The sequence below is a fragment of the Amblyomma mixtum genome, chromosome 5 (assembly GCF_055824585.1).
Source record: "Amblyomma mixtum isolate Tamu chromosome 5, ASM5582458v1, whole genome shotgun sequence".
Classification (NCBI taxonomy): domain Eukaryota; kingdom Metazoa; phylum Arthropoda; class Arachnida; order Ixodida; family Ixodidae; genus Amblyomma; species Amblyomma mixtum.
Genome location: NC_143016.1, coordinates 148801195 through 148820707, shown reverse-complemented (window position 1 = coordinate 148820707; position 19513 = coordinate 148801195). Strand labels below are relative to the sequence as shown.

General features: G+C 45.3%; 1 long non-coding RNA gene across 1 annotated transcript; it reads right to left on the bottom strand.

Moving 5' to 3' along the window:
• Nucleotides 1-7543: 7543 nt before the first annotated feature.
• LOC149344128 (uncharacterized) lies at nucleotides 7544-12782 on the bottom strand. The gene is made up of 3 exons (XR_016282756.1): nucleotides 12573-12782; nucleotides 11805-11878; nucleotides 7544-7673 (listed from the first exon to the last, which is right to left on the bottom strand). It is a non-coding gene; the product is annotated as an uncharacterized LOC149344128 (long non-coding RNA).
• Nucleotides 12783-19513: the final 6731 nt, after the last annotated feature.

Genomic DNA, 19513 nt, shown 5'->3' with positions numbered 1-19513 from the left:
TTCTGCTGTTTGGCTCCATGACAACGAAGTAGCAGTGTCTCAGGTCTGCTGACGCATGCAGTCCAAATGGCCCATTGCGGCGCTTTTTGAAGTAGTGCGTAACGCGGCCTGCACTAAAAGGAAAATGAAAGGAATGCGTTTCTGTGCCGGGCAAGGTGGCAATTTGACAATTACATGGTTTGTTTTGAAACGTGTTGTTTCTGCATTAAAAATAAATAGCTTGATGGTTGATTCTGCTGTTTGGCTCCATGACAACGAAGTAGCAGCGTCTCAGGTCTGCTGACGCATGCAGTCCAATTGGCACACTACGGCGCTTTTTGAAGAAGTGCGTAACGCGCCCTGCACTAAAAGGAAAATCAAATGGATGCGTTTTTCTGCCGGCAAAGGTGCCAATTTGAAAATAAAATGGATGCTTTTTCAAAGGTGTAGTTTCGGGAATAAAACGTAATGTCTTGATGGCTGATTCTGCTGTTTGGCTCCATGACAGCGAAGTAGCGGCGTCTGACCCCAGCAGCACAAGGTGGCGGGCCCGTGCGGGTCCGACATGGGCAATGAGGGCTGGTGGCTGCCCGCAGTAAACCCACAGGGGTCCCCCGTGGGTGCCGTGCTGGCACAAAACACTGGGGCTGCCCACTTCGTGCCCGAATGGGTCCCTCGTCGGCTAGGCATAGGCTTAAACAGACTGGGCAGCCCACCTTGGTCCCACCGCAGATAAATGCGGGCTAGGATGCGGGCTCTATTATGGTGAAGCTCGGGCAACCGCAAAAGGGGCTGCCCGTACACCACCATGAGGGAGCCACAGTGTTTTTGTGTGGGCAAATAGCTAGTATTCCCGCCTTCAGCCGACATGGGTCCCGCGTAGGAAATACAGGGGCTAAACTATGGGCTTCAAAGTGGCGAAGCGTTTCAGGCATGCAGTTTGGGCTGTCTTAGCAACACCGGCGAAGGTCCCGCGTGGGCTGGGCATGGGCACATTTGCCATTCCGACGACTTCACCACCTGTATTCTAAATCGGGTATGAAAGGGGTAAGCATGGGTTGCGTGCAGTTCGTGTGCATAAAAGATGGGGCTACATGACGATGAAGTGCGGGCACACTCAACAGGGGCTGCCCGTGCAGCGCCCTAACGGAACCAATTGGGCTGTAGGTGGGCTAACACCAGTATTCCCGCCTGTCGCCTAAATTGGTCCTGCATGGAAAATATATGGGCTAGGCATGGGCAGAATTGCGATTCAAACATCTTCCCCGCCTGTATCGTACAGATCTGGTAGAAAAGGCCTAAGCGTGAGCTGCGCAGTAGCAAGACATACAGTGTGTGCGGGCAAACGGCTAGTATTACATCCGCCAGCAGCCTTCGTAAATCCTGCGCAGACTACTTTGGGCTTCACAGTGCAGAAACATCATGCGCCATTAGCGAGTTGCCGGGCAAAACATATCGACAGTCGCACGTACACTAGTTGTACACGGGAAGAGTTGACATTCTTGCATTTAGTCTGCCTGCATATCCTGCATCAGAGGTAAAAGAGTTAAGCGTGATCAAATAGCAAGACCTTGCATGTTTAACTCTGACGAAGAGCTGCTCTTTGAACGTCATAATAACAAAATAACCAGCTTCTGAGATTTGTTGGCGCTTCTTTTGCGTTTATCGCATTGTATTTTTTTCTGGTGTGCTGCGGTCGGCGCGGAGAAAGCTGCCAGGATAAGGTTTCTTGCTTGTTTCAACGCACTTCAATTACGCCAGCACTTCAAGCGCTTTCGTCGTCTCCATGCAACATGTGGCGCATGGAATTCACGACTAGTTGATTAACATAGCGAGCCTCCAGCGACTGCGCCAGAGGCTGCAAAAGGTTTGTTACTGTCGCGTTAATTGCAGCAGCTTTCTTAATGTCCGCTAGCAGCAGTCTGTAGCGACGCATCGATCAAGACACAAAATTCTTGGTTTTTGTGCAGGCATTTTTTGCGCGTCTTCTTCGTCTAGTGATCGCACATTGATAACGCAACTTGGCCAAGCGCCATCGCGAGCTGCCGCGCCCTTCACGCTATCAGGAAGAGATACTAATCACAAATCGCCGAGAACATTTCTATCGATGAACAAGAAAGGTTAGCTAGCGAAAAGGTACAGTGCTAGAGAGAACAAAATAAAAACAAACTCCTGTAGAAACGTAACATGAGTAACCTGTCTTTGCGCACTTTTTTTTTCAAGTCTTTTTCTTTCCTCTCACCACCGCCTTCCCTGCTTTTCCTGAGTCCACTCTCAAAAAAAAAAAAACCTGCTCAACCCTGGTTTTTCTGTCTGCCTTTGTTGCTTCCCCGAGGTCTCCTTTGTGTCTGTCCTGTCCCTCCCAGCCCCCTTCCCCGAAATGGCGCGGAGGCACTCACTCTACAGCCCACTGCCGAACATTTTAATCCGCCCTCCCGACCACACTCCCCGCGACGCACAATAAAGTGGAGAGGGGGCTCCGCAGAAGTGCACCCTCGCCTTTCCTTCGTTTGTTTGGAACAGGTTTCTTTTTCCTGCGGTTGGGTTGAGTGTCAAGGGATGAAGGTAGCTGCGAAAACACGCTGGCACTTGCTAGTCCTCGTTGAATTTGTGTTATACAGTTTTTTGTGCCTTTCCTCGTGTTGCTTGATCAATCCACGATCGAAGATGGCATCGCCTTCCATGCGTACGTCTAGTGCAAGTATGGTGGAACCCTGTCGTCCTTGTCTCAGTGTTGAATAACTTCGCTCCGAAAGACGTGAGTGGTGAACAGTGACATTTACTGACATATGAGCGGTGGAGGCCACGGCGGAGAAGGCGGATTTTATGACGGCGACGTCGTGCTGCTAGGACGTAAGTACGCATTTGAAATCACTCTGTTGTCTCAGTACTGCCGCCGTCTCAGTGGTATGCTCGGCGTAAACAGAAACTTTCTAGTTGTTCAGTGTCTTTTTTGAACCAGCCAGTTCTAGATTGCATAGCGTAGAGAGACAAAATACCGAAATATTTTCTCTGTTACATACCGAAATTTCTTGTCCTTCATGGTAACAAGACTAAAATTAGTTTTCTGGTGTGTATTCCTTCTTTACACAGGCGTATGGTGCATACGTGCGAGCGCAATCATCGACGAGCGTCCTGAGGGGGAGCGGCTCAAATCCCTGAACAAGCATACGCATTGCATCGATGCTGCGGAATGTGCCGTAAATAAAGAAGGATGACCAAGCAAGCATTGGAATCGTCCGAGCAACCTGTTTACACACCAATAATGTTACGACACACATTTGAAACACAATATTAATTCAAATACGAAAGGCGTGAGGTGCATTCACGATACTGAGCATTGCCAATCGTCAGGGCCAGGCGTCATGAGAAGCCTGGCTTGTCCGTGCCTTCTCTTTCGTCCTGTCTTCTTTTGCACGCATTATCTCTTTTTAAGTAATGTGACTTACACCTTCCGCTGCGTGAGATTCTCGGTAGCTTCTTTTCGTCTTTTTTTCTTTTTCTTATTTCTTAGCGATTACCAATCCACAATCACTTTACCGATAACGATCGTCGATTAGAATCCCTATGATCAATCCTTATCTAGCTTACAGAGCACGGCATAGTACGCCGCTTTTACACATACACACGATTTGTTCCAGTACACTGAAGCACCATAGCACCCCTTTTCATTCCGTCCAATTTCTGACGGGTAATTTGCATATTAATATTTGTCTGGCTCCGCGATGGCTCAATGGCTATGGCTCTCGGCTGCTGACCCGAAAGATGCGTGTTCGATCCCGGCCGCGGCGGCCGAATTTCGATGAAGGCGAAATTCTAGAGGCCCGTGTACTGTGCGATGTCTTTGCATGTTAATGAACCCAAGGTGGTCGAAATTTCCGAAGCCCTTCACTACATCGTCCCTCATAGCCTTAGTCGCTTTGGGACGTTAAGCCACCATACACGACACCAACATTTTTTTCACTACTGTCAGACCAGAACACATCCCAAACACAGGTTACTAAGCCATACACCCGACCACGCGTTCAATGGGTGTCGCTCAAACACGCCTGAAGCAATTACCCTTCGTGGCCTACGGGAATAAAGAACAAACAAAAACCTTCGTGGCATACGCGTTACTTGCCCACCTGCCGCAGTGCGGCTATTTTCTTTTTCTATTTAGAGGAATTTGGGGTTTTTTTCCGACGGGCGGAGCCGGGATTTCACCTGAACGAGCTCCTTACGCTGTCGCTTAATACCTGCGACTGTCCAATACTAGACCTTTCCCGGAATGCATCACAGCTCGCGTTTCATGTTCAATGGGAGAAAGATAGCGCGCACCGAGGTGTCTCTAAGAAGAAGAAATTGGGAGGTGGAGCCATCACCCAAGGAAAACCGGTTGAGAAGCAAAAGTGGACTGTTTTGCCTGCGGATGAAGTCCAGATTGGGCTAATTAGTGTATATTCATAATGATGGTTCAACATCGCGAACACACCAAGTCCAAGAAAAAGAGAGGACACACACACCAGCGCTGAATTCAGCGCTGGTGTGTGTCCTGTTTCTTTCTTGGTCTATGTGTGTTTGCCTGTGGGCCGAACTTGGACAGCCCACGTGGGCCGGACTCGGGCTAGCCCATGTGGGCCGGACTTGGGCTAGCCCATGTGGGCCGGACTTGGGCTAGCCCATGTGGGCCGGACTTGGGCTTGCCCATGTGGGCCGTACTTGGGCTTGCCCATGGGGGCCGGACTTGGGCTAGCCCGTGCGGGTCTCCGTTGCACTGCCGCCTAAGCCGCCCTGGAGGTCCCCTCTAAGAAGCCCATTACTGCCCCTATGGGTCCCACAAAGGACCGAGGAAAGCCCCCTGTATCGTTTTTATGCATGCAGACCATAGGGGTCCCCTGCTGGTCCTATGTAGCAAGCCCACTGGGCTGCCCCTGTGGGTCCCGCGCGATGCCGAGGTGCAAATCCCGCACATATCCCACATCGGGCCCCCATGGGCTGCCCGCGTGGGGCCCACGAGGGCTGGCAATTCCGAGCCCCGTTTGTGCTACTGGGGAGGTTTGCTGACGCATGCAGCCCAAATGGCCCATTATGGCGCTTTTTGAAGTAGTGAGTAACGCGCCCTGCACTAAAAGGAAAATCAAATGGATGCGGTTTTCTGCCGGCAAAGGTGCCAATTTTAAAATAAAATGGATGCGTTTTCAAAGGTGTGGTTTCGGGAATAAAACGTAATAGCGTGATGGTTCATTCTGGTGCTTGGCTCCATGACAACGAAGTATCGGCGTCTGACGTCTGCTGACGCATGCAGTCCAAATGGCCCATTACGGCGCTTTTTGAAGTAGTGAGTAACGCGCCCTGCGCTAAAAGGAAAATAAAATATATGCGTTTTCCCGGCAAAGGTAAAATTTTTAAAATAAAATGGATGCGTTTTCAAAGGTGTGGTTTCAGGAATAAAACGTAAAAGCTTGATGATTGATTCTGGTGTTTGGCTCCATGACAACGAAGTATCGGCGTCTGAGATCTGCTGACACATGCAGTCCAAATGACCCACTACGACGCTTTTCAAAGCAGAGCGTAACGCGGCCTACACTAAATGGAAAATGAAAGGGATGCGTTTCTGTTCCGGCCAAGGTGGCAGTTTGACAATTACTTGTTTTTTTTTAAAGGTGTGGTTCCTGGAATAAAAATTTATATCTTGATGGTTGATTCTTCTGCTGTTTGGCTCCATGACAACGAAGTAGCAGCGTCTCAGGTCTGCTGACGCATGCAGTCCAAATGGCCCATTGCGGCGCTTTTTGAAGTAGTGCGTAACGCGGCCTGCACTAAAAGGAAAATGAAAGGAATGCGTTTCTGTGCCGGCCAAGGTGGAAATTTGACAATTACAAGGCTTGTTTTGAAATGTGGTTTCTGGAATAAAAATGAATAGCTGGATGGTTGATTCTGCTGTTGGCTCCATGACAACGAAGTAGCGGCGTCTCAGGTCTGCTTACGCTTGCAGTGGAAAGGTAGTAGTACAACGGCGCTTTTCGAAGTAGTGCGTAACGCGGCCTACACTAAGTGGAAAATGAAATGGATGCATTTCTGTGCCGGCCAAGATGGCCATTTCGCAATTACATGGTTTGGTTTTTTAAGGTGTGGTTTTTGGAATAAAATTTAATAGCTTGATGGTTGATTCCGGTGTTTGGCTCCATGACAAGGAAGTATCGGCGTCTGAGGTCTGCTGAGGTGTGCAGTTCAAATGGCACACTACGGCGCTTTTTGAAGTAGTGCGTAACGCGCCCTGCACTAAAAGGAAAATGAAATGGATGCGTTTTTCTGCCGGCAAAGGTGCCAATTTGAAAATAAAATGGATGCGTTTTCAAAGGTGTGGTTTCGGGATTAAAACGTAATAACTGGATGGCTGATTCTAGTGTTTGGCCCCATGACAACGAAGTATATCTGCGTCTGAGGTCTGCTGACGCATGCAGTCCAAATGCCCCATTACGGCGCTTTTTGAAGTAGTGCCTACCGGGCCGAAAATGGATGCGCTTCTGTGCCTGCCAAGGTGGAAATATGACAATTACATGGTTTGTTTTGAAACCTGTGGTTTCTGGAATAAAAATTAATAGCTTGATGGTGCATTCTGCTGTTTGGCGCCATGACAAAGAAATAGCGGCGTCTCAGGTCTGCTGACGCATGCAGTCCAAATGGCCCATTACGGCGCTTTTTGAAGTAGTGCCTACCGGGCCCTGCACTAAAAGAAAAATCAAATGGATGCGTTTTTCTACCGGCAAAGGTGCCAATTTGAAAATAAAATGGGTGCGCTTCTGTGCCTGCCAAGGTGGAAATTTGACAATTGCATGCTTTGTTTTGAAACGTGTGGTTTCTGGAATAAAAATTAATGGCTTGATGGTTGATTCTGCTGTTTGGCTCCATGACAACGAAGTAGCGGCGTCTCAGGTCTGCTGACGCATGCAGTCCAAATGGCCCACTACGGCGCTTTTCGAAGTAGAGCGTAAGGCGGCCTACACTGAACGGAAAACGAAATGGATGCGTTTCTGTGGCGGCCAAGGTGGCAATTTGACAATTACATGGTTTGTTTTGATATGTGTGGTTTCTGGAACAAAAATTAATAGCTTGATGGTTGATTCTGCTGTTTGGCTCCATAACAACGAAGTACACAGTAAAACATTTTACACCCCTAAGGGTGTATGTAAATGGCTTGTCGCATGGGGAGCACCCTAGGGATGAGTATATTGACACCCCTTTGACTGGGGTGTTGCATCTGCACCCTTCGAAGTGGGGTGCTGGGACCACACCCTATTGCTAGGGGTGCTGAACCTGCACCCTTCAAAGAAGGGTGTGGCTTGGACCACACCCTTTTGCTAGGCAGGCTGAACCTGGATCCTTCAAGGAAGGATGTTTCCCATATGGCAGGTGTGTTCCTGTGACAGTTCGCAACCCTATTGGAAATGGTAATGGAAAACATGGTGGACTGCTGGCGACATTTGGACGGCTGGGAGATGTTGGGGCAGGGGCCACGTGGCCACGTTACATCTGTCACAATGAGACATCAAAAAATTAAAAAAAAGCTGAAGCTTGTAGAGCCAGTTTTATTTTGTCTTCATGCTCCTCTTGCTCTTCTTTACCACTTGGTAATGCAGCTGGGCCCCATGAAAGAGCCTTGTTGATGTACTGCCAGTGCATGAGGGCATTGGAAAACTGGGTGATGCACTCTGCAGAAAAGATTCAAGAGAAAAAATTAGGATCCACAAGTTTTTTTCCTTGCCTGTATTAGTGTGCTAAAAAAGTAAGCACTGTATTGTGGCCACAGGAATAAAGTGAGAACCACTGAAGCTATTCACACTCAACAAGAAAAATAATTTGAGGTTCATACTCCATATATCATACGCTCATCATTAAGTATCAACATCAGCAGCATAACTAGCACCACCGCAAGACAAAGGTCTCGCCTATGTCCCTACAAATAAGCGTGATGTGTGCCATAATGAGCAAAATACAAAAAAGTCATATTTTTATTGTTCTCTGACGGCTTTTAGTAGGGTATTAATAAGAGGGACAATATAAAGGTAACATCATAAAGGTGAGAGCAGTAGCACAGCTGAGACGTTGCAGACGATACATTAAGACAGAAAAGAGGCAGACACTTCATGATATATCAGTTGCGAAAAATAAAAACAGCAGCAAACAAAACGTAAAACAAACCAGTATCAATGCTCCAAGTGACATCACTTATTTCCTGAATTTTGAGGGGCCACATGGAATGAAAATGTGGTGAGGTAGCCCATTTATTCTTCAATGGGAACAGGGAAAAATTCTTGTATTAGTGGTGGTGGCGTCCTGGTTTAGGGCAGGGCAGCAAAAGTTAACAAAGTTGTGGAAAAGTAATGCAGAGTATATGGAATACACCTAAACGAGCGATTTCCCCTTTTATGCAGTAATGTCTGGTGGTCAAGTGAGATGACTGATTACACATAATCTGTACCGAGTGTCGCTGTTGGATTAATGGAGTTGGTGGCATAGCTTCAAACAGTTTGGCGCAAATTTGGAAGAGCTAAAAATTAGTTCAGTTTGGAGTCAAAATTTTTGTGCATAAACTGCACAGCATGGCAAGAGCACACAGGCCTAGGCATCTCCTGATGAACCCGAGTACCTTTGCGGTGCCAGCACCATGCATTGTGACATGCTCCAAGCATGTGGAGCTGCATTTGGTTAAGGTTTCTCCATACCATTAACCCTAGAGCTGGAAAAGGAGGTCAATACGTTGTGACAAAAAACGCAGACAAGACAAGGACGAGGAAGAAATAGATACGACGGCATGAGTGCTGACCTTCAACAAGGTGTATTGGAAAGCACGTCAAAATATAAACACTGCGGCCTAAAGAAACAACGAACAAAGGGCAGCTTGTGTCAAACACATTGCATGTGTTGAAAACAAAACAAAAACTGGTTAAGAAGCCTTTAAGAACATGAACTCTTCCTTAGCGAGCGATAAAGAAGGTGCGCTAACACAGTGATTGAGGTTTTTTGAAATTTCAGCGGCCTCGATTATCTCATGCACAAACTTTTCTGTGTCTGTCAGGCACAATGCAGCACGTGAATTCTGGTTCACAGCGTTCAGGATCTGGCAAACGATCGCAATCGCAAAAGTAGTGAATCATGAAATTTCTCCCCCAAGCTCTGTTCACATCGTCATGGTGGTCTTTTGACCTCTCAGTGGCACACCTGTCTGTCTGCCCAATGTAAACATAGCCGCATTTCAAGAAGATCGAACACACTATGTCTTCTGTGCAGTGTACGAAGGGACTCTGATAGCTGATCTCAGTTGACTGCTTACACACGTACTGAAGCTTCATAGGTGTGGAGAAAACATCAATGCCAACTCGACTGCCTATTTTCTTTAGCCAGTGCGATGAATTGTGTATAAAGTGAACAGGTTCTTTTGGGATTTACAATCTTGACGAGAGGACAACAGGAATGTTCCAACTTCTGCTTAAAGCAATCGGCTACAGACACTAACAAAGGTTCTGAATATTCAGTGCACGCATTCTTTATCGCTCCCTAAGAAAGAGTTCATGCTCTTAAATGCTTCATATTCAACTTTTGTTTTGTTTTGAACAGATCCAATGTGAATGTTACAAGGCGCCCTATCTTCACTCTTTTTTTAGGCCACAATGTAGATATTTTGACGTGCTTTCCAAAAAACCTCGTTGAAAGTCGGCGCTCGTGCCGTCGCATTTCTTCCTCATTCTTGTCTTCTTTGTACTGTTTTGTCACGATGAATTACCAACAAGCCCATTCATCCGTCTTGCAAAAGTAAATACAGTCGGGGTAGCTGAGATAGTTGGGGCATTCTTCTGAATAATGCAGTCATAATAACATGGTTGGGACATAAAGACTGTTATTGAATGGCTAATATTAGTGTACTTTGGCAATATGCTTGGTTTGGTTTATGGGGGTTTAACATCCCAAAGTGACTCAGGATATGAGGGATGCCATATGATTTTGCATATTGATATACTGGGCTTCACAAGACAAGCAGTACAACAGGAAGCAATGAATCTACGCTAATATCAAAGAATGAAGGCTCAGGCATGAGAGTGTAGCTAAAAGGTTATATTGAGAAATTCAAGTCGCTGACACTCACCTAAAATAATCTAAATTTGGGTGAAAATGTGTTGTAAATTCAAAAAGTTGGATTCCACATAAGTAAAGAGAATGGGAGCTGTGATGACTGGTGTAGAAAAATTAGTTTGAATTATGGTGGCAAGTAATATGCAGACTCATTTCGTGCTCTAACAGTTCATGTGAAATGCACATCAATAAAATAGGAGAACAGTTTGAGGGGTCAGAACGGTTTCCAGTCTTAATGGTTGACAGGTTGGCTTCAGGTTGTCAGGGACAAAACTAAGAGGTTTGGATTGGCTAAAATTTATTCGTAAAATGTGGTTCCACACATCCTTAGTAGTTTAAAGTATGTCAGAAGGCTTCTCACCCACAACTCAGGTACTCGAAAGCTTGTGATTATCAATGAGTTCTGAGACATGATGAGGAGTAATGGTTAATGCAGTAAAATGGGCAACAAATAACTGATTTTCTCAAGAAAGCCCCCATGGAACATTCTGTCAAACATAAATTCCCAAGGATTCTTCAATTAAGCCCGAAATGTCAGTTTACGAGCAGCCACTTTGTTATAACCACCACACACAAAAAAGAGAGACACCAGAAGGCCTCATTCACTGAAAACAAGGCAGAATCATGAGACATCATTCCAGCACACAAAATTACACGGATGAAGATAATAACTCCATGGACGCCGGATTTCAACTGAGGCTTATTCCACAACTCAGGCTTTTTATGTGCAAAGGTGTACTAGTAATCCCTGGGGCTGAGAAGTATATCCGCGACCAGATAATTATTCATGGTGGCAAAAACTGAAACACACAAAAAAAACAGGGACAAAGGTACCTTGGCACACACATTCAACACATCGGCACGCCTATGCATCACCTCCCTGGCTGACCCAACAAACACATTTGCCTTGAGATAATCTAGTTCCTTTTTCCGGAGTGCTACAGAAGGGCTGCTGACATAATTCTCTTTTTCAGCAGAGATACAAAAGGCTTCAAAAATTTCCCAGCTCTTCAAAGTGCTAAACTTGCACGCTTGGCATGCATGCAGGCCGATGCGTTCAGCTTGAGTGGCAAGATACCCTTCCGCCTAACCTTGAATAATTGTTACCTGGTCGAGGAAATACTTTTCAGCCCCAGGGATCATTAGTAGCACTTTGCATGTAAAAAGCCCATGTTATGGAATAAACCTCAGCTGAAGTCCGGGGTTCGTGGTGTCTACTCTTTTTGATTATGTGTTTTTGTACACTCGAATGATGTCTCATAATTCTACCAAGAACCAAATAGCCCACCTCTCCATGCTTAGCAGAAACAAGACAGCAGTAATGAAACCAGTTATCTCATGTGTCCACTTTTTTTTTACATCTGTGACCTGCGATGAGTGGCACAACAACGCATATTTAAGTTAACACGCATGCATCCTAATGTTAATATTCATAGTCGAAAAAGTATCACACAATGTAGCCAAAAACGTGCACACATTTCGCACTTTATGCATAGAATGCAACATTTAAAAGAAGACCAATTTTGGATGTAAAACTTCAAATGGCCTGCAACAGGCCTATTCTAACGACCAGCTAATATTACTCATATTAACATATGAGGCCAGAGCTACCCAAACTGTTCCAGGCAGTACCATTAAGGAAAAGAGCAATGAAAGTAAAAGAACACTTCATTACAACCACAAAAACAAAGCACAATGCAGTAACAACTTACAACACAGCTTTTGACTCCATATGGTGGCCACAAAATCCATGCCATTGACTCGTACTGGAAGACAGATGTGCCACCTGCAGATAGATACCGATTTCCCATTATCAGTGTGACAGACAGTGCTTAGGATATTGTGGGGCTTGAATTCAGACACAAAAAATGGGCACTGATAGTATTGGGGGGCTCCAGATTAATTTAGACGACCTAGAATTTCTTAACGTGAGCTGACATCGCACAGCACAGGGGCATTCTTTTTCTCATTTCACCTCAATCGAAATGCGGTTACTGCGATGAGGATCGACCCCACGACCTAAGGTTCAACAGCCTAGCACCGCGGCGCATAGAAAGTGTTTGAATCCCCGCGTCCTCAAAGTGCTAACGCTATCTCGAAAGACAATCATACATTTTACGCGCAGCCAAAGTGCCGATCCTTGAAACGTGCGCGGTGGTGTGAACAAGCATGGGCAGAAACGCGTAACGAGTCATATACGTTGAAAAACCTGTGCTCAAAAAGAAAAAAAAAACGCGCAAACAGGCTCATGCGCATACTAAAATCATGCAAAGCTAGCGCACGCCCGGTAGCATCCCCTATGCCAAAACAAGTACCGACAATTCTTGGCAGAGCAACTCACCAAGGCGACATTTGGCCAGCCAGCGACAAACAAGCGCCTTAAACGCTTTTTAGAGCATTGAACACGAATAATGCAGCAATACGACAGGTCACCGTTCGAGCATTATATGCTTCGGATAATTCACAAGAGTACTGCTTACCTTTTCAGACGATTGCGTAGTCGTGCAGAACGCTGTTAGCCTTCGTGTCACGGGCACTACACCAACCAGTGCGAGTTCAGCACGAGTGCTGCGTAGCCGGCACACTCTACCACGTAGTCACACAGAAGAAAATATTCCAGGCCTCATTTCGAACCTTTCAACCGCGACACTCCACGCATCTTTGTGCCTGGACACCCATCCTGCACTGCACAAAGCGCAGACTGAAAAGTTAGAGACCAGAAAAATTACCCTTTGCCTCGACTAGGGTATGTCGACAGCACTACGCGATTGTGCACCCTTGTGCAAGAAGAAACACACGCAAACCAGAACACATTTCACAACGGCTCACAATCCAAGTAGCGAATTTTAACAAACGTCGAAACGTGTCACAGCGTCTGAGCCGCCATGAGGGTTATACAGAAAAACAGCTACCGGCAGCCACCTGGCGGTGACAACCAGTTTCTGTTTCGGTTTCGATGTGAAAAAGTTTTTTTCCCTACTTTTTATTTCAGTTTTGGTATTATAATTGGGTATTCTGCCGTCTCGGTGCCCGAAGAAATTTCAGCGCTTGCCAGCAATTACCACTGGTATAAAGCGCGGATTAACGATCTGTTGCTTGCGCTGCTGTTGCTTCCAAAGGCAAGAACATTAATCAGATATCCTCCGCATCTTACTCCCAAGTCGGCTTGCAGCAACATCCTGCTTACTGGATTACTCTATGGTATAAATGGGTGATTATAAAGAATTTTTCTCACGGAACCACATGGGATCATTTTTGATACCTATACAGAAACAAACATTTTTCGAGCTTGCACCACAAAAGCATGCTTGCAGGTCCAGGACAAATCAATTTTTAGGCTTTCATCATATGACATTCTAAATTGCTTGCTGCATGCTTCTGCACATGCATTGCACTTACTGAACTTTTTTCATTATCACATGTTCCTCAATTACAAAGTGTTAATTTTTCTGTGAATGCTTGCAGTGTAATATGCTGCATTTGGTCTTGTTTCCACTTTTTATGCTTCACTTTTCTGGTGATTAAAATCATTTTTTATCGAAATAGATTTCACCCATTTTCATCTATAGTGTTAGATGAGGTCCTCAGATTATATTGCTTTTTACAATAAGGCCAGAAGATAAATGCAAGACACTTAAATATGACACAGCACTGAAGAGATGTAATCAAGAGCAAATTGTTCTATGAATTGTTCAGCGTAAGTGATTCTGGCAGACTGGTAGTGCGCATATGTGTTACACAATCCTAAAAACTGCTTGAGGAAAACACTTGTGTTTAGTTGGCAGTTTTTTGCCAACTACATGTAAAGATATGCGCATCTGTTCGAAGTAATGTTAAATGGCGAATCTTTATGCGTGGCTACCACTTTTTTAGTTGTATCTCTGGTACACACGAGCCTTGAAAGGCAGTATATACTTGAATATATGGCCATTAAAAGTAGCCTCCTTACACCCTTTCTACACCCTACGCAAAATGAAGGGTGCTTGGAGGAATAGCACCCTTTCAGACAGTGATGAAGGGTGTATAGGGCAAAATAAGGGTGTTATAAAGGTGCACCAAAGGGTGCACATTGCCGGAGCACCTTTTTTAGCACCCTTAGGGGTGTAAAATTTTTTACGGTGCTATACCGGCGTCTCAGGTCTCCTGACACATGCAGTGAAAAGGGCCTACTATGGCGCTTTTCGAAGTAGTGCGTAACGCGGCGTGCACCAAAAGGAAAATGAAATGGTTGCTTTCGTGTGCCTGCAAAGCATCCAATTTGTAAATTACATCGTTTGTTTTCAAGGGTGTGGTTTCGGGAATAAAACGTTGTAGCTTGATGGTTAATTCTGCTGCTTGGCTCCATGACAGCGAAGTAGGGTCGTCTGAGGTTTGCTTACGCATGCAGTCCAAATGGCCCATTACGGCGCTTTCTGAAGTAGTGAATAACGCGCCCTGCACTAAAAGGAAAATCAAGTGGATGGGGTTTTCTGCCGGAAAAGGTGCCAATTTGAAAATAAAATGAATGCGTTTTCAAAGGTGTGGTTTTGGGAATAAAACGTAATAGCTTGATGGTTCATTCTGGTGCTTGACTCCATGACAACGAAGTATCGGCATGTGACGTCTGCTGACGCATGCAGTCTAAATGGCCCATTACGGCGATTTTGAAGTAGTGAGTAAAGCGCCCTGCACTAAAAGGAAAATCAAATAAATGCGTTTTCCCGGCAAAGGTGCAAATTTGAAAATAAAATGGATGCGTATTCAAAGGTGTGGTTTCGGGAATAAAACGTAAAAGCTTGATGGTTGATTCTGGTGTTTGGCTCCATGACAACGAAGTATCGGCGTCTGAGGTCTGCTGACGCATGCAGTCCAAATAGCCTATTGCGGCGTTTTTTGAAGTAGTGTGCAACGCGGCCTGCACTAAAAGGAGAATGAAAGGAATGCGTTTCTGTGGCGGCCAAGGTGGCAATTTGACAAATACATGGTTTGCTTTGAAAGTTGTGGTTTCCGGAATAAAAAATTCGCTGTGGCTTAGATTGGTTAAGCACGGTAAATGCGAAAGCAATATCCCGTACGTACGCCATGGTACAGCTGGTAGTGTAGCTGGTGGTGGTGTTTGTGGTTAGATTGTTGTGATGCATCGGTTATATAATCCAATCCAATCCAAACCAATCCAATGCAATCCCTTTTTGAAGTAGTGCGTAACGCGCCCTCCACTAAAGGGAAAATGAAATGGATGCGTTTCGGTGCCGGGCAAGGTGGCAATTCGACAATTACATGGTTTGTTTTGAAACGTGTTGTTTTTGGAAGAAAAATTAATAGCTTGATGGTTGATTCTAGTGTTTGGCTCCATGACAACGAAGTATCGGCGTCTGAGGTCTGCTAACCCATGCAGTCCAAAAGGCCCAACTACGGCGCTCTTCGAAGTAGAGCGTAACGCGCGGCCGACACTAAAAGTAAAATGGAAGGAATGTGTTTCTGTGCCGGCCAAGGTGGCAATTTGACAATTACATGGTCTGTTTTGAAAGGTGTGGATTCTTGAATAAAACGTTATAGCTTGATGGTTGATTCTGGTGTTTGGCTCCATGATAACGAGGTAGCAGCGTCTGAGGTCTGCTGACGCAGGCAATCCAAATGGCGCACTAGGGCGCTTTTTGAAGTAGTACGTAACGCGCCCTGCACTAAAGGTAAAATGAAATGGACGCGTTTCTGTGCCGGGCAAGGTGGCAATTTGACAATTACATGGTTTGTTTTGAAACGTGTTGCTTCTGGAATAAAAATTAATAGCTTGATGGTTGATTCTGGTGTTTGGCTCCATGACAACGAAGTATTGGCGTCTGAGGTCTGCTGACGCATGCAGTCCAAATGGCGCACTAGGGCGCTTTTTGAAGTAGTGCGTAACGCGCCCTGCACTAAAGGGAAAATGAAATGGACGCGTTTCTGTGCCGGACAAGGTGGCAATTTGACAATTACATGGTTTGTTTTAAAACGTGTCGTTTCTGGAATAAAAATTAATAGCTTGATAGTTGATTCTGGTGTTTGGCTCCATGACAACGAAGTATGGGCGTCTGAGGTCTACTGACGCATGCAGTCTAAATGGCGCACTAGGGCGCTTTTTGAAGTAGTGCGTAACGCGCCCTGCACTAAAGGGAAAATGAAATGGACGCGTTTCTGTGCCGGACAAGGTGGCAATTTGAGAATTACATGGTTTGTTTTGAAACGTGTTGTTTCTGGAATAAAAATTAATAGCTTGATGGTTGATTCTGGTGTTTGGCTCCATGACAACGAAGTATCGGCGTCTGAGGTCTGCTGACGCATGCAGTCCAAATGGCGCACTAGGGCGCTTTTAGAAGTAGTGCGTAACGCGCCCTGCACTAAAGGTAAAGTGAAATGGACGCGTTTCTGTGCCGGACAAGGAGGAAATTTGACAATTACATGTTTTGTTTTGAAACGTGTTGTTTCTGGAATAAAAATTTATAGCTTGATGGTTGATTCTGGTGTTTGGCTCCATGACAACGAAGTATCGGCGTCTGAGGTCTGCTAACGCAGGCAGTCCAAATGGCGCACTAGGGCGCTTTTTGAAGTAGTGCGTAATGCGCCCTGCACTAAAGGTAAAGTGAAATGGACGCGTTTCTGTGCCGGACAAGGTGGCAATTTGACAATTACATGTTTTGTTTTGAAACGTGTTGTTTCTGGAATAAAAATTAATAGCTTGATGGTTGATTCTGGTGTTTGGCTCCATGACAACGAAGTATCGGCGTCTGAGGTCTGCTGACGCATGCAGTCCAAATGGCGCACTAGGGCGCTTTTAGAAGTAGTGCGTAACGCGCCCTGCACTAAAAGGAAAATCAAATGGTGCGTTTTTCTGCCGGCAAGGGTGCCAATTTGAAAATAAAATGGATGCGTTTTCAAAGGTGTAGTTTCGGGAATAAAACGTAATGACTTGATGGCTGATTCTGGTGTTTGGCCCCATGACAACTAGGTATATCTGCGTCTGAGATCTGCTGACGCATGCAGTCCAAATGGCCCATTACGCGCTTTTTGTAGTGCCTACCGGGACCTGCGCTAAAGAAAAATCAAATGGATGCGTTTTTCTACCGGCAAAGGTGAAAATTTGAAAATAAAATGGATGCGCTTCTGTGCCTGCCAAGGTGGAAATTTGACAATTACATGGTTTGTTTTGAAACGTGTGGTTTCTGGAATAAAAATTAATAGCTTGATGGTTGATTCTGCTGTTTGCTCCATGACAACGAAGGAGCGGCGTCTCCGGTCTGCTGACGCATGCAGTGCAAAGGGCCCACTACGGCGCTTTTCGAAGTAGAGCGTAACGCGGCCTACACTAAATGGAAAATTAAATGGATGCGTTCTGTGGCAGCCAAGGTGGCTATTTAACAATTACATGATTTGTTTTGAAAGGTTTCTGGAATAAAAATTAATAGCTTGATGGTGGATTATGCTGTTTGAATCCATGGCAACGAAGTATCGGCGTCTGAGGTCTGCTTACGCATGCACTCCAAATGGCCTACTACGGCGCTTTTCGAAGTAGAGCGTTTTGAAACGTGTGGATTCTGGAATAAAAATTAATAGCTTGATGGTTGATTCTGGTGTTTGGCTCCATGACAACGAGTATCGGCGTCTGAGGTGTGCTGACGCATGCAGTGCAAATGGCCCATTACGGCGCTTTTTGAAGTAGAGCGTAAGGCGGCCTACACTAAATGGAAAATGAAATGGATGCGTTTTTCTGCCGGCAAAGGTGCCAATTTGAAAATATAATGGATGCGTTTTCAAAAGTGTGGTTTCCGGAATAAAACGTAATGACTTGATGGTTGATTCTGGTGTTTGGCCCCATGACAACGAAGTATATCTGTGTCTGAGATCTGCTGACGCATGCAGTCCAAATGGCCCATTACGGCGCTTTTTGAAGTAGTGCCTACCGGCACTACTTCAAAAGTGAAGTAGTGCCTACGGTTAGTTTTGATAGGTGTGGTTTCTGGAACAAAAATTAATAGCTTGATGGTTGATTCTGCTGTTTGGCTCCATGACAACGAAGTAGCGGCGTTTCAGGTCTCCTGACACACGCAGTGAAAAGGGCCTACTATGACGCTTTTCGAAGTATTGCGTAACGCGGCCTGCACCAAAAGGAAAATGAAATGGTTGCTTTCGTGTGCCTGCAAAGGTTCCAATTTGTAAATTACATACTTTGTTTTCAAGGGTGTGGTTTCGGGAATAAAACGTTGCAGCTTGATGGTTGATTCTGCTATTTGCCTCCATGACAGCGAAGTAGCGGCGTCTGTCTGAGGCTTGCTGACGCATGCAGCTCAAATGGCCCATTACGGCGCTTTTTGAAGCAGTGAGTAACGCGCCCTGCACTAAAAGGAAAATCAAATGGATGCTGTTTTCTGCCGGCAAAGGTGCCAATTTGAAAATAAAATGGATGCGTTTTCAAAGGTGTGGTTTCGGGAATAAAACGTAATAGCTTGATGGTTCATTCTGGTGCTTGGCTCCATGACAACGAAGTATCGGCGTCTGAGGTCTGCTGACGCATGCAGTCTAAATTTATTTATTTATTTATTTATTCATACTGTTAACCCTCTGCATGAGGGTCATTACAGGGAGGGAAACATATACAGACACAAGTGCAATTCTCTTCGCTAAGAAAAGAAACACTCAAATTCACAGAATTACAGATATTCACAGCAATCTTCCAAGAACGCGTTCACACCTATCACAAATTTGTCTTCATCTGTTTGGTCCACAACGTCACTTGGTAGTTGATTCCAATTTGCTACAGCATCGGGAAAAAAGGAGTAGTGATAGACATCAGTACGTGTAATAATAGGTTGTAATACCTTACTGTGATTTCTCCGAGGGCAACGCTTCAGGGGAGGCGTAACACAGTGATGTTTCTTAACTTTGACTTTATCATTCATTATCAGAAATAAAAGTTTCAATTACTGCTTTGTTCTTCTTACTTCTGGTGATTCTAACTGACACTCTTTTAGCATTGCTGTGACTGAATCAGTGCGGCGGTATTTAGAGCATATAAAGCGTGCTGACATCCTTTGCAATCTTTCAAGTTTTCGTTTTAAACCCTTTTGATGAGAAGTCCACACTGCACTTGCGTACTCTATGATTGGCCGCACGAACGTCTTGTACGCAATCAATTTAATTTCTCTAGTCGCATTCGGCAACTTTCTCCTCAGGAAACAGAGCTTCTGATAGGCATTTAAATAGACATCTTCAATATGGGTGCGCCAGTCAAGTATATTTGTTAATGTCACTCCCAAGTACTTGAGAAACTTTACTTGATCTAAGGAATTTTCACCCATATTGTATCGAAACATCACAACATTCTGCTTCCTGGTTACTTGCATGTAATTAGATTTTTGGTAGTTCATTTCCATACCCCATTTCAGGCACCATGAGCTTAAATGGCCCATTG